This window comes from Vombatus ursinus, unplaced genomic scaffold (genome assembly GCF_900497805.2).
Source record: "Vombatus ursinus unplaced genomic scaffold, bare-nosed wombat genome assembly UNPS02014768.1, whole genome shotgun sequence".
NCBI lineage: Eukaryota > Metazoa > Chordata > Mammalia > Diprotodontia > Vombatidae > Vombatus > Vombatus ursinus.
Genome location: NW_020954546.1, coordinates 20,955,089 through 20,955,386, shown reverse-complemented (window position 1 = coordinate 20,955,386; position 298 = coordinate 20,955,089). Strand labels below are relative to the sequence as shown.

At 46.0% G+C, this 298-nt stretch overlaps 1 protein-coding gene across 1 annotated transcript in view; it reads right to left on the bottom strand.

The window, feature by feature from the left end:
- Positions 1-298, bottom strand: part of SLC47A1 (solute carrier family 47 member 1) — a 44,475-nt gene that overhangs the window by 43,776 nt on the left and 401 nt on the right. The gene's annotated exons all lie outside the window — the stretch shown is intronic.

Sequence of the window (298 nt, the reverse complement as noted above, 5' to 3'; positions counted from 1 at the left end):
GAGACAGGGAGAAAAAGAAGAAGAGAGAAAGAGAGAGAGAGAAAAAAGAGACAGAAAGAGAGGGGAGAGAGAAAAAGAGAGAAAGAGACAGACAGGGAGGGAGACAGACAGAGAGAGAGAGAGAGAGAGAGAGAGAGAGAGAGAGAGAGAGAGAGAGAGAGAGAGAGAGAAAAGAGACAGAAAGAAGAGAAAGGGAGAGAAAGGGAGACAGAAGGAGAGAGGAGAGAGAAAAAGAAAGAGACAGGGAGGGAGACAGAAAGAGAAAGAGACAGAGAGAAGAGAGACAGGGACAGAAAGA